We start from the raw sequence: 13708 nt of genomic DNA, 5'->3' as shown, positions 1-13708 counted from the left end.
TCCTCTTTATACTATTCTTGTTTGTATTGTGGCGAGTAGAAGAGCCCGTGGCCGAAGATCCCGGTGTTCAGAAGGTAGAAGTTGCTGAGCACGAGCTCATTGAAGGCAAGTTGTGCCCTTGACCACTTTTATTACCTAATAATGTTCTTTATTATCACTTATTCATGCATATGTTTTGTCGGCGTTTCGAGACCAGGGGGTCCCTGGGCCGACGAGTAAACTGTCGCCGCGTGCCCCAGCCCAGATGGGTCGGCGCGAGACGGAGCGCGAAGGGGGAGGCAGCCGGAGAGAGAGAGGTGGGAATCCCGCGGCCTTCGTGTTCGTCCCGCGCCCCGGTCGGGTGCGCTTGCAGTAGGGGGTTACAAGCGTCCACGCGGGAGGGAGCGAGCGGCCTCACGCGAGCGCCTGTCCCGTCCTCTTCCCCGCGCGGCCAATCCTCTGTAAGAGGGCCCTAGTCCTTCTTTTTATAGGCATAAGGAGAGGATCCAGGTGTACAATCGGGGGTGTAGCAGAGTGCTAACGTGTCTAGCGGAGGAGAGCTAGCGCCCTAAGTACATGCCATCGTGGCAGCCGGAGAGGTTTTGGCACCCGGTTCGTGTGGTGTCGTGGCCGTCGGATGAGCGCTGGAGCCTGGCGGAAGGACAGCTGTCGGAGCTGTCGAGTCCTTGCTGACGTCCTCTTGCTTTCGTAAGGGGGCTGAGAGCCGCCGTCGTCATAGAGCGTGCGGGGCGCCATCATTGCTTGTCTGGCGGAGCGAGCCAGAGGGGACGCCGGTCCTGTTTCCCGTAGCTTGAGTCAGCTTGGGGTAGGGTAATGATGGCGCCTCCTGTTGACGTGGTCGGTCCGTGCCCTAGGTTGGGCGATGTGGAGGCTCCTTCCGAGGTCGAGGTCGAGTCCGAGCCCCTGGGTCGGGCGAGGCGGAGACCGTCGGCTGAGGCCAGGGCTGAGTCCGAGCCCTGGGGTCGGGCGAAACGGAGTTCGTCGTCTTCCGGGGTTGAGCCTGAGTCCGAGCCCTGGGTCGGGCGGAGCGGAGTTCGCCGTCTTCCAGGGCTGAGCCCGAGTCCGAGCCCTGGGTCGAGCGGAGCGGAGTTCGCCGTCTTCCGGGGCTGAGCCCGAGTCCGAGCCCTGAGTCGGGTGGAGCGGAGTTCGCCGTCTTTCGGGGCTGAGCCCGAGTCCGAGCCCTGAGTCGGGCGGAGCGGAGTTCGCCGTCTTCCGGGGCTGAGCCCGAGTCCGAGCCCTGGGTCGGGCGAAGCGGAGTTTCCTATGGTGCCTGAGGCCAGGCCTGGCTGCATGTCAGCCTCACTCTATCGAGTGGCACAGCAGTCGGAGCGGCGCAGACGACGCTGTCCTTCTGTCAGGCCGGTCAGTGGAGCGGCGAAGTGACTGCGGTCACTTCGGCTCTGTCGACCGGAGGACGTGCGTCAGGATAAAGGTGTCAGGCCACCTTTGCATTAAATGCCCCTGTGATTTGGTCGGTTGGCGTGGCGATTTGGCCAGGGTTGCTTCTTGGCGAAGACTGGGCCTCGGGCGAGCCGGAAGTATGTTCGTCGCTGGAGGGGGGCCTCGGGCGAGACGTAGATCCTCCAGGGTCGGCTGGCCTTGCCCGAGGCTGGGCTCAGGCGAGGCGTGATCGAGTCCCTCGAATGGACCGATCCTTGACTTAGTCGCACCCATCAGGCCTTTGCAGCTTTGTGCTGATGGGGGTTACCAGCTGAGAATTAGGAGTCTTGAGGGTACCCCTAATTATGGTCCCCGACAGTAGCCCCCGAGCCTCGAAGGGAGTGTTAACACTCGCTTGGAGGCTTTTGTCGCACTTTTTTGCAAGGGGACCAGCCTTTCTCGGTTGCGTTTTGTTCCGGTGGGTGCGCGCAAGCGCACCCGCCGGGTGTAGCCCCCGAGGCCTCGGAGGAGTGGTTTGACTCCTCCGAGGTCTTAATGCCTCGCGCAATGCTTCGGCTGGTCTGGTCGTTCCCTCATGCGAGCTGGCCGTAGCCCGGGTGCACGGTCGGGTCCCAAGTTCTCGGGCTGGTATGTTGACGCTGTCAACGGTTTGGCCGGAGCCGGGTTTGCGAGAGCAGCCCCCGAGCCTCTGCACAGGGCGAGAGGACGGTCAAGGACAGACTCGACTTTTTTACATATGCCCCTGCATCGCCTTTCTGCAAGGAGGAGGGGGGGAAAGTGCCATGTTGCCCTCGGAGGGCGCCGAACATGGTGTCTCCGGTGAGCTGCTGGCGGGTAATCCGAGCTCAAAAGTACCTGCGGGTGATCTACCGGACCCGGTCCCCTTTCGACGGGGTCCGAGGGCTCGATGCCTCCCTCTGATGGGATTCCGTTACAAGATCGTTCCCGCTGGTCTCGGAAATGTCCTAGGGTACCTCGGGAGCATAGCCCGAGCCTTGGTTATGTATCGAACGTACCCAGGGTCATCCCTCGCTCTGTGTCTGAGGCGGCTGTGAACCCTTCGAGGGCCAGCCTACGAACCCCTGATCAGTAGTGGGCGCGGAGCCCGAGTAGCCTGAGGCGGCCGTTGAACCCTTCCGAGGGGCCGGCCTTCGAACCTCTGACCAGTAGTGGGCGCGGAGCCCGAGTAGCCTGAGGCGGCCGTTGAACCCTTCCGAGGGGCCGGCCTTCGAACCTCTGACCAGTAGTGGGTACGGGGCCCACGCGCTCTGAGGCGGCTGTTAAACCCCTCCGAGGGGCCAGACTTTGAACCTCTGATCAGTAGGGAGGCTCGGAGCCTGTTTCCTTCACGGAGAAGGATCCTTTTCGGGGTATCCCCCTTTCCCGGCCCCTGTTGTAAGAGAGAGAAAGAGGAAAAGGATACAAAATCGAATGACGTGGCGTACCTCTTTGGACGCGGTCATTATGGCGAAGGCGAAGCGTCGCTTGCTTCTCCTGCCTGAGGCGCCGCCGGTCCCGCCGCGGAGTTAATGCGATGGGGCGAGTGGTTCGCGAGGCGGCCGTTGCGCGTGCGCGAGTCGTTCGAGGAACGAAACGCGGGCGCGCCGTCTTCACGCCGTGAGAGAGGGTTCTCTCGCTGCCCCTGGACGGGACGTGAGCTTGGCTGACGACGTGACCGCTGCTCCTGCCCGCCTGCCACCGCCATTACTGCCGACCCATTTTTGGCCGTATTGACCGTCGCGCCTGGCTGGCACTGCTGGGCCGTACGCAGGGTTGCCTCAAGTCGCAGTACTGGTTCTGCAGTCGAGGAGGCGTGGTAGTGGTGTGAGTGGCGGTGCAGTTGCTTGCACGTAGCGACCGGCGCGCCGGTTGCATGACGCGTGGGCGTGGGCCCCCATGCTGGGTGCGCTGGAAGTCGGAGGGGCGCACCCACTTGGCACGGTTGCATGCCGCCTGCATGGCTGCCCGCCCTTTTGCCCGCTGGCCTGGGCCAAAGTGGAGGAATGCTCGTAACCGCTGGGCGGTTGCATGCACCGTGCGCGGCGGTTTGGCTTCTTCTGCTCTGGGCCAGCTTTGCATGACGCGTGGGACCCAGCCCCCGCGCCGTAGGGGGAGGACCTTGGAGCGTGTTGGAGAAGACTCAGCCCACGACGGCTGGAGACGCAAGTAGGGAGAGTCGCCTTTAAAAGGAGGGTGATCCCCTTAAAAGGCGACCATGTCTTCGCGCTCCCTTATGCATCGTGTCTTTCCACCTTCCGAGCCCCCGGATGGGGGACACCCGCAATCCTTCCGCCTTGTCGTTGGAGGAACGCAACTCTGTGGGAGTTGGTACCTTTCAGCCATCGTTCGGCTTCAAGGATTTTCATCAGTCAGCCCGGCTGCATCCCCTCGCCGGTGGTCACCCAAGACGGTGACCACCAGCCCCTGGGTGGGGAGAAGCAAGCCGGGCTGCGATCTTGGTCCCGCCCTCAGCTTCAAGGATGTTCATCATCCTCGCTGGGGCGAAGGCCGGGCTGAGCCGGAGCTCTACCTCCCGCGCGAGTTCGTGGGTCAGCCTCTCCTTCAGCATTCAAGGGAGAGGGCGCTCACTGGCCCTGCGAGCGGGGCGGACTTCGATAACGCGTGGCTGGCCGACGGCGGGCGTCGTCAGCTTCAGCGCGTTGGGCTCGCCGGCTTGGCTCCTGGTGCCCCCTCCTGCCGCGAGGGCGGTTGTCGCGCCGCGCGCACGGGAGGACCGCCCAAGACGTCGCGCGCTGCTAGGGCGGCGTTCGTGTTCTGGGGTGGTCCTGCCTTTGCACCGGTACAGCGCCTCCGCGCGGAGGTCGGTGCTCCACTCGTCCGGGAGGATCTGAGTGGGGACCTGCCGGAGGGCTGACGGCTCCTATCGTTGGTGCCGAGGTGGGGGCGGCTCGAGAAGTCCCCGTCGCCGACGGGATCACCGCCACCATCCGCGCTTCGGGCCTCCGGCTCTTTGTACTTGTCCTCGCCCCTCGAGCGTCGGCGTGGGCGAGGGCAAGGTTGCAGCAGCGTCCGCCCTGAGGCCATCGCTGCTGCAGTTCGGCCACCCGGAGCGGGGGTCGTTGTCGCTGCTGCCGGAACGGGCGACGGCGAGCCACCCGTCGGTCTTCTGTTGCTCCGCAGGCCCCCCAATCGTGTGGGGTTGTTCGTACCTGCGGAGGTGGAACCGGAGTTCCGTTTGTAATGGCACCTTGAATGCCGGTCTTTTGTTCATTGTGGCTATCGGGGCCTGAACGTGTATATATTTTTGGCGTGGAGCCGTGTTTTTTCCTCATTTTCGAGCACTAAGACTCGCCTGTTGGTTGTCTGAACCGCTTCACCAAGCGTGAGTCGCCCCGTGTAAAGGTGACGAGTGAGGTATCCGTATCCCGGAGGCGTAGGAGTCCCTCGGCTCGGTCGGCCTTGCTATCCAAGGCTTCTCTTGCTTAGTTAAAGGAACCCCTCGGCCGCTCTTCGATGAGCCAAAGCCAGGGGTAGCGGTGTCAGCACGGACAGAGGCAGAGTTGGCTCAAAAAGAAGACTTGGTCGGCCGGAGCCTGGCCGGGTCGTCCGTTAGCGGGACCGACGCCAGAGTTGATCTGCCGAGGCCTCAGGCCGGGCTGATGTCTTCGGGGGACAGCTGGCCGAGGCCTCGGGGTGACCAGTCGAGCCGCCTGCTAGAGCCGGATTCTTGGAGAAGACCCTGGCGACGATGGACCGGGCGTGATGATGACGTCGTCCTTCAGAGTGGAGATCCTCGGACCGCGTCGTCGTACGAGGCTAGGTCGGACCTCGCCGAAGGTGTAGTCGACGCCGAGGGTGCTGCTCCTCCCTTCAACTGTCAAGATCCGAGCCTGCAGGATCGGATTATCTTGTAGTGTGTGTTTTCTGCGGCCGCCGAGGCCCAAACACACCATCGCCGTGTTGTAAAGCTGCATTTCTTTTCCTCTTGTTTCGAGTATCTGGACCTTTTCGTCGGTAACAGAATTGTCTGTGCGAGCGAGAGTTGCTTTTCACGGGAGGCGATGAGTGAGGTATCCGTATCCCGGAGGCGTAGGAATCCCTCGGCTCGGTCGGCCTTGCCGCTTACGCGCGCTCTTGCCCGTCCATGGGGTTCTGTCACCGACGCAGTCGAGAAGGCCCGAAGAATCGCTTCGGCAGAGGAGCTTTCGAGCGTGAAGACTTGTTCGGTCCGCGGAATCACTTATCCGAACGCGAGTTACTTATCGCAGAAGGTGATGAGTGAGGTATCCGTATCCCAGAGGCGTAGGAGTCCCTCGGCTCGGTCAGCCTTGGCTGCTTACGTGTACTCCGTCGTTTTCAGGATCCACTTTCGAAGTAGTCGAAAAGCACGAAAGACATTCTGGCAGAAAAGATCTTTTTTCGAGGAAAAATTTCGACGCAGAGGGGGTTCCCCCCTTTTAGCCCCCGAGGGAGGGTCGGGCTTTGCCGAGGCAAGGCTGACCCTTCCTTGATGACTAAACTTTGCGTGGGAATGAGGTATACGAACAACTTGAAAGCATCTTAAGGGTAGAAGCGACGTAGCTGTTGGATGTTCCAAGTGTTGCTGTAGACCTCGCCTTGACTGTTGGCCAGCTTGTACGTTCCGGGCTTCAGAACTTTGGCGATGACGAACGACCCTTCCCAGGGAGGCGTGAGCTTGTGCCGCCCTCGGGCGTCCTGTCGCAGCCGAAGCACCAGGTCGCCCACCTAGAGGTCTCGGGACTGGACCCCTCGGGCGTGATAGCGTCGCAGGGACTGCTGGTACCGCGCCGAGTGTAGTAAGGCCATGTCCCGAGCCTCTTCCAGCTGGTCCAGCGAGTCTTCTCGACTAGCTTGGTTGCTTTGGTCGGCGTAGGCCCTCGTCCTCGGGGAACCGTATTCTAAGTCTGTGGGCAAGATGGCCTCGGCCCCATAGACTAGAAAGAACGGCGTGAAGCCCGTGGCTCGGCTCGGCGTTGTCCTCAGACTCCAGACCACCGAGGGGAGTTCCTTCATCCATCGCTTGTCGAACTTGTTGAGGTCGTTGTAGATCCGAGGCTTGAGTCCTTGTAGAATCATGCCGTTGGCACACTCTACTTGCCCATTCGTCATGGGGTGAGCCACGGCGGCACAGTCCACCCGGATGTGGTGATCCTCGCAGAAGTCCAAGAACTTTCTGCCGGTGAACTAGGTGCCGTTGTCGGTGATGATGGAGTTCGGGACCCCAAAACGATGGATGATGTTGGTGAAGAACGCCACCGCCTGTTCGGACCTGATGCTGTTTAGGGGTCGGACCTCGATCCACTTGGAGAATTTGTCGATGGCGACCAACAGGTGCGTGTAGCCCCTAGGTGCCTTCTGTAAGGGGCCGACGAGGTCCAGACCCCACACAGCAAAAGGCCAGGTGATGGGTATCGTCTGCAGAGCCTGAGCGGGCAGGTGGGTCTGCCTCGCGTAGAACTGACACCCTTCGCAGGTGCGGACAATTCTAGTGGCGTCGGCCACCGCCGTCGGCCAGTAGAAACCTTGTCGGAAGGCGTTTCCAACAAGGGCTCGAGGTGCTACGTGATGGCCGCAAGCCTCCGAGTGTATCTCTCGTAGGAGCTCCTGACCTTCGGCGATGGGGATGCATCGCTGGAGGATGCCTGAGGGGCTACGGTGGTAGAGCTCCTTCCCATCTCCCAGCAAGACGAACGACTTGGCGCGTCGCGCCAACCGCCGAGCTTCGGCTCGGTCGAGGGGTAGCTCTCCTCGGTGGAGATATTGCAGGTACGGGGTCTGCCAGTTTCGATTAGGCGTGACCCCGCTTCGCTCCTCCTCGACGCGCAGTGCCTCACCCTCGGGGGCCGAGGGTACCTCGGGCTGAACCGAGGGTGCCTCGGGTCGAGCTGAGGGTGCCTCGGGCCGAGCCGAGGATGCCTCGGACTGAGCCGAGGGTACCTCGGGCTGGGCCGAGGGTGCCTTGGGCTTGGGCGTGTCATCGATCTTGACGGAGGGTTGATGCAGGTCTCGGGAGAAGACGTCCCGGGGAACCGTTGTTCGCCCCGAGGCTATTTTAGCCAGCTCGTCCGCAGTCTCGTTGTAGCGCCGGGCGATGTGGTTGAGCTCGAGCCCGTAGAACTTGTCTTCCAGGCGCCGAACCTCATCGCAGTAGGCCTCCATCTTCGGGTCGCAGCAGTGGGAGTTCTTCATGACTTGGTCGATGACGAGCTGCGAGTCACCGCGAGCGTCGAGGCGTCGGACCCCTAGCTCGATTGCGATGCGCAACCCGTTGACCAGAGCCTCGTACTCAGCCACATTGTTGGACGCCGGGAAATGGAGGCGTAGCACGTAGCGTAGGTGCTTCCCGAGGGGCGAGATGAAGAGTAGGCCTGCGCCGGCTCCTGTCTTCATCAGCGACCCGTCGAAGAACATGGTCCAGAGTTCCGGCTGGATCGGAACTGTTGGGAGCTAGGTGTCGACCCATTCAGCCACGAAGTCCGCAAGACCTGGGACTTGATGGCCTTCCGAGGGGCGAACGAGATTGTTTCGCCCATGATTTCCACCGCCCACTTTGCGATTCTACCCGAGGCCTCTCGGCACTGGATGATCTCCCCCAGGGGGAAGGATGACACCACAGTTACCGGATGAGACTCGAAGTAGTGTCGCAACTTTCGCCGCGTCAGGATCACCGCGTATAGCAGCTTCTGAACTTGTGGGTAGCGGATCTTGGTCTCGGACAGTACCTCGCTGATGAAGTAGACTGGCCTCTGGACGGGCAATGCATGCCCCTCTTCTCGTCTCTCAACCACAATCGCGGCGCTAACCACCTGAGTGGTCGTGGCGACGTAGATCAAGAGGGTTTCTCCGGCAGCGGGGGCACCAAGATGGGCGCGTTCGTGAGGAGCGCCTTCAGGTTCCCGAGGGCTTCCTCGGCCTCAGGGGTCCAAGTGAAGCACTCGGCCTTCCTTAAGAGGCGGTATAGAGACAGACCTCTTTCGCCGAGGCGCGAGATGAAGCGGCTCAGAGCCGCAAGACATCCCGTGACTCTCTGTACGCCTTTCAAGTCCTTGATGGGCCCCATGCTGGTGAAGGCCGCGATCTTCTCCAATTTGGCTTCGATGCCCCGCTCGGAGACGATGAACCCCAAGAGCATGCCTCGGGGTACCCCGAAGACACACTTTTCGGGATTGAGCTTCACGCCTTTCGCCTTGAGACATCAGAATGTCACTTCAAGGTCGGAAAGGAGGTCGGAGGCTTTCCTCGTCTTGACTACGATGTCATCGACGTAGGCCTCGACCGTCCGGCCAATGTGTTCGCCGAACACATGGTTCATGCACCGCTGGTACGTCGCACCCGCATTCCTCAAGCCGAACGGCATGGTGACATAGCAGACATGCCGAAGGGTGTGATGAAAGAAGTCGCGAGCTGGTCGGACTCTTTCATCCTGATTTGGTGATACCCTGAGTAGGCATCGAGGAAAGACAGGGTTTCGCACCTAGCAGTGGAATCCACGATTTGATCAATGCGAGGCAGAGGGTAGGGAACCTTCGGACATGCTTTGTTTAGACTAGTGAGTCTACACACATCCGCCATTTCCCTCCTTTCTTTCTCACAAGCACAGGGTTGGCAAGCCATTCGGGATGGAATACCTCTTTGATGAACCCTGCCGCCATTAGCTTGTGGATCTCCTCGCCTATGGCTCTGCGCTTTTCTTCGTCGAATCGGCGCAGAGGCTGCTTCACGGGTCGGCTCCAGCTCGGATATCCAGCGAGTGCTCGGCGACATCCCTCGGTATGTCGGGCATGTCCGAGAGACTCCACGCGAAAACGTCGGTGTTTGCATAGAGAAAGTTGACGAGCACTGCTTCCTATTTGGGATCGAGCTCGGAGCCAATCCGGATCTGCTTGGAGGCGTCGCTGCTGGGGTCGAGGGGGACGGACTTAACCGTCTCCGCTGGCTCGAAGTTGTCGGCGTGGCGCTTTACGTCTGGCACCTCCTTAGAGAGGCTCTCCAGGTCGGTGATGAGGGCCTCGGATTCGGCGAGGGCCTCGGCGTACTCCACGCACTCCATGTCACATTCGAACGCGTGTCGGTACGTGAGGCCGACGGTGATGACCCCGTTGGGGCCCAGCATCTTGAGCTTGAGGTAGGCGTAGTTGGGGACGGCCATGAACTTCGCGTAGCATGGCCTCCCCAATACTGCGTGGTAGGTTCCTCGGAACCCGACCACCTCGAACGTGAGGGTCTCCCTTCGGAAGTTGGAGGGTGTTCCGAAGCAGACGGGAAGGTTGAGTTGTCCGAGGGGCTGGACACGCTTCCCGGGGATGATCCCGTGGAAAGGCGCAGCGCCTGCCTGGACCGAGGATAGATCAACATGCAGGAGCCCGAGGGTCTCGGCGTAGATGATGTTGAGGCTGCTGCCTCCGTCCATGAGGACCTTGGTGAGCCTGACGTCACCGATGATGGGGTCGACAACGAGCGGGTATTTCCCCGGGCTCGACACGTGGTCGGGTGGTCGGCTTGGTCAAAGGTGATGGGCTTGTCGGACCAGTCTAGGTAGACTGGCGCCGCCACCTTTACCGAACAGACGTCCCAACGCTCTTGCTTGCGGTGCCGAGCCGAGGCGTTCGCCGCTTGCCCACCGTAGATCATGAAGCAGTCGTGGACCTCGGGGAACTCTCCTGCCTGGTGATCTTCCTTCTTGTCGTCGCCGCGAGCCCTGCCACCCTCCGCGGGTGGCCCGACCCTGTGGAAGTGGCGCCGAAGCATGGCGCACTCCTCAAGGGTGTGCTTGACGGGCCCCTGATGATAGGGGCACGGCTCCTTGAGAATCTTATCGAAAAGGTTGGCACCTCCGGGGGGTTTCCGAGGGTTCTTGTACTCGGCGGCGGCGACAAGGTCCGCGTTGGCGGCGTCGCGTTTCGCTTGCGACTTCTTCTTGCCTTTCTTCTCGGCGCCGCGCTGAGTTGACGCCTCGGGGGCATCTTCCTGTGGGCGGCCTTGGGGCTGCTTTTCCTTCCGGAAGATAGCCTCAACCGCCTCCTGGCCAGAGGCGAACTTGGTGGCGATGTCCATCAGCTCGCTCGCCCTGGTGGGGGTCTTGCTACCCAGCTTGTTCACCAGGTCGCGGCAGGTGGTGCCGGCGAGGAACGCACCGATGACATCCGAATCGGTGATGTTGGGCAGCTCGGTGCGCTGCTTCGAGAATCGTCGGATGTAGTCCCGGAGAGACTCTCCCGACTGCTGTCGGCAGCTCCAGAGATCCTAGGAGTTCCTAGGGCGCACGTACGTGCCCTGGAAATTGCCGGCGAAGGCTTGGACCATGTCGTCCCAGTTGGAGATCTACCCCGGAGGCAGGTGCTCCAACCAGGCGCGAGCGGTGTCGGAGAGGAACAGGGGGAGGTTGCGGATGATGAGGTTGTCGTCGTCCGTTCCACCCAGTCGGCAGGCCAGCCGGTAGTCCGCGAGCCACAGTTCCGGTCTCGTCTCCCCCGAGTACTTTGTGATAGTAGTCGGGGGTCAGAATCGGGTCGGGAACGGCGCCCGTCGTATGGCGCGGCTGAAAGCCTGCGGACCGGGTGGTTCGGGCGAGGGACTCCGATCCTCCCCGCTGTCGTAGCGTCCCCCACGCCTGGGGTGGTAGCCTCGGCGCACCCTCTCGTCGAGGTGGGTCCGACGGTCGCGGTGATGGTGCTCGTTGCCGAGGCAACCCGGGGCCGCAGGCGCTGTGTTGCGTGCGCGCCCGGTGTGGACCGAGGCTTCCCGCATGAATCGGGAAGTCGCGGCGCGATGTTCCGAGGGGTACCCCTGCCTTCGGGAGGCGGAGCTTTTGGCCCGTCGGACCGCGGCGCCCTCCAGGAGATTCTTGTGCTCTCCCTGGATTCGCCGCCCCTCGGTGGTTGATGGCTCCGGCATCGCACGGAGAAGCATTGCTGCTGCAGCCAGGTTCTGACCGACTCCACTGGAAACGGGTGGCGGCCTCACCCTGACATCGTCGGCGATGCGGTGCTGGAAGCCCTAGGGTAGATGACGCACTTCCTCGGCCGGAGGTTGGCCCGCCCATTCCTGCCCGACGTCCCGGCGGATCGGCTCAAGTGTTCCTGCTCCCTCGTCGAGCCTGGCCTGCACCCCGCGGATTTGCTCGAGCTGTGGGTCATGACCCCCCGCCTGAACGGGGACCACAGCTAGCTCCCGTAGGATGTCAACGCGAGGCACATGCCTAGGGAGATCACCGTTCTCCGGCATACCAAGATGGTTGCCTTCGGAGGGACCCCCTAGGTCGACGTGGAAACATTCACGACTTGGGCCGCAGTCCTCGTCGCCGAGGCTGCGACTACCGTCGGAACAGTCGGAAAGGCAGTAGTCGCATGCGGTCATGAAGTCCCGCATGGCACTGGGGTTACCAAGTCCAGAGAAATCCCAACAGAAGTCGGGCACGTCATCTTCCTCGGACCCCGAGGGCCCATAGGTCGAGGCGTCCGTCAGCCGGTCCTAGGGCGACCGCATACGATACCCCAGAGGGTTTGGATTCGCCTCTACGAGAGCGCCCGCCAAAGCGAAGTCGCTTGGCGGGTCGAGGCTGAATCCAAAAGGTGTGAGATGGAAATCGGTGGGTACCTCTTGGTCGACGGGCGGTGACAAAGTCATGTCAGGGACGGACTGCACCGTCGTCTCAGGTACGAGGGTGACGCCCAGCAAGTCCTTCGCGAGCGTGCTAGCGTCGTCCGTCTGCTTGGGATTGGCGTGTTGCGGGGAGACGGTGCTCGTCTTCGTCTCAGATGCGAGGTCGAGGCCCGACGTGCCCCCCGTTGGGGCGTCGGCGCCGTCGACTCGCTCGACAGCCGACGAGGCGCTGCCTCCTGCTTGGCCTTGGTTGCCCCGCCTCCTCCTCCGTCGGCGGGGGAGAGGGCGGGGTGAGCTCGAATGTTGTTCTTCCACGCGCGGGGAAGACGTCGTCGATTCCGCCGCCGGCGGGCGGGCTGTCGGCCGCCATTGTCGTTGTCGCACGGCGGGGGAAGGAGTATCATGGCGTAGCTGCCGTCGAGGGACATGAACTCAAGACTCCCGAAACGAAGCACCATCCCGGGCTGGAAAGGTTGCTGAAGACTGCCCATCTGGAGCTTGACAGGAAGCTGTTCGTCAACACGCAGCAGGCCCCTACCTGGCGCGCCAACTATCGGCGTTTCGAGACCGGGGGGTCCCTGGGCCGACGAGTAAACTGTCGCCGCGTGCCCCAGCCCAGATGGGTCGGCGCGAGACGGAGCGCGAAGGGGGGAGGAAGCCGGAGAGAGAGAGAGGTGGGAATCCCGCTGCCTTCGTGTTTGTCCCGCGCCCAGGTCGGGTGCGCTTGCAGTAGGGGGTTACAAGCGTCCACGCGGGAGGGAGCGAGCGGCCTCACGCGAGCGCCTGTCTCGTCCTCTTCCCCGCGCGGCCAACCCTCTGTAAGAGGGCCCTGGTCCTTCCTTTTATAGGCGTAAGGAGAGGATCCAGATGTACAATGGGGGGTGTAGCAGAGTGCTAACGTGTCTAGCGGAGGAGAGCTAGCGCCCTAAGTACATGCCATCGTGGCAGCTGGAGAGGTTTTGGCACCCAGTTCGTGTGGTGTCGTGGCCGTCGGAGGAGCGCTGGAGCCTGGCGGAAGGACAACTGTCGGAGCTGTCGAGTCCTTGCTGACGTCCTCTTGCTTCCGTAAGGGGGCTGAGAGCCACCGTCGTCATAGAGCGTGCGGGGCGCCATCATTGCTTGTCTGGTGGAGCGAGCCAGAGGGGACGCCGGTCCTGTTTCCCGTAGCCTGAGTCAGCTTGGGGTAGGGTAATGATGGCGCCTCCTGTTGACGTGGTCGGTCCGTGCCCTAGGTTGGGCGATGTGGAGGCTCCTCCGAGGTCGAGGTCGAGTCTGTCTTCCGAGGCCGAGGTCGAGTCCGAGCCCCTGGGTCGGGCGAGGCGGAGACCGTCGGCTGAGGCCAGGGCTGAGTCCGAGCCCTGGGGTCGGGCGAAACGGAGTTCGTCGTCTTCCGGGGTTGAGCCCGAGTCCGAGCCCTGGGTCGAGCGGAGCGGAGTTCGCCGTCTTCCGGGGCTGAGCTCGAGTCCGAGCCCTGGGTCGGGCGGAGCGGAGTTCGCCATCTTCCGGGGCTGAGCCTGAGTCCGAGCCCTGGGTCAGGCGGAGCGGAGTTCGCCATCTTCCGGGGCTGAGCCAGAGTCCGAGCCCTGAGTCAGGCAGAGCGGAGTTCGCCGTCTTCCGGGGCTGAGCCCGAGTCCGAGCCCTAGGTCGGGCGGAGCGGAGTTCGCCGTCTTCCGGGGCTGAGCCCGAGTCTGAGCCCTGAGTCGGGCGGAGCGGGGTTCGCCGT

The sequence above is a fragment of the Zea mays genome, chromosome 4 (genome assembly GCF_902167145.1).
Source record: "Zea mays cultivar B73 chromosome 4, Zm-B73-REFERENCE-NAM-5.0, whole genome shotgun sequence".
Classification (NCBI taxonomy): domain Eukaryota; kingdom Viridiplantae; phylum Streptophyta; class Magnoliopsida; order Poales; family Poaceae; genus Zea; species Zea mays.
This window is presented reverse-complemented; position numbering follows the sequence as displayed.